Below are 667 nucleotides of genomic sequence, written 5' to 3'. Positions count from 1 at the left end.
TATCAATGAAACTTAGCTCCAATTAGATGAGCGGGACTAGTAGCTTTTTGCCTCTGAATAGTTTTGGCATCTCACTTTATCCTTTGGAGTTCAGAATGATTGGCTTCTATAGGAACTCAGAATCCAGATAGTGTTATTGATTCTCCTAGTTAAGTATGTTGATTCTTGAACATAGCTACTTCATGAGTCTTGGCCGTGGCCCAAAGCACTCTGGTTTCCAGTATTACCTCCGGATACATACATGCCACAGACACATAACTGGGTGAACCTTTTCAGATTGTGACTTAGCTTTGCTAGAGTCCCCAATTAGAGGTGTCCAGGGTTCTTAAGCACACTCTTTTTGCTCTGGATCATGACTTTAACCGCTCAGTCTCAAGTTTTTACTTGACACCTTCACGCCACAAGCACATTGTTAGGGACAGCTTGGTTTAGCCGCTTAGGCCAGGATATTATTCTTGTAGGCCGTCCTATCCACTGATGCTCAAAGCCTTGGATCCTTTCTATTTTTACCCTTGCCTTTTGATTTAAAGGGCTATTGGCTTTTTCTGCTTGCTTTTTCTTTTTTTTCTCTTTTTTTCTTTTTTTTCTTTCTTTTTTTTGTATTCACTGCTTTTTCTTGCTTCAAGAATCAATTTGATGATTTTTCAGATCCTCAATAACATTTCTC

The sequence above is a fragment of the Arachis duranensis genome, chromosome 2 (assembly GCF_000817695.3).
Source record: "Arachis duranensis cultivar V14167 chromosome 2, aradu.V14167.gnm2.J7QH, whole genome shotgun sequence".
Classification (NCBI taxonomy): Eukaryota; Viridiplantae; Streptophyta; class Magnoliopsida; order Fabales; family Fabaceae; genus Arachis; species Arachis duranensis.
The sequence above is the reverse complement of the archived record's forward strand: the minus strand, read 5'-3'. Positions refer to the sequence as shown.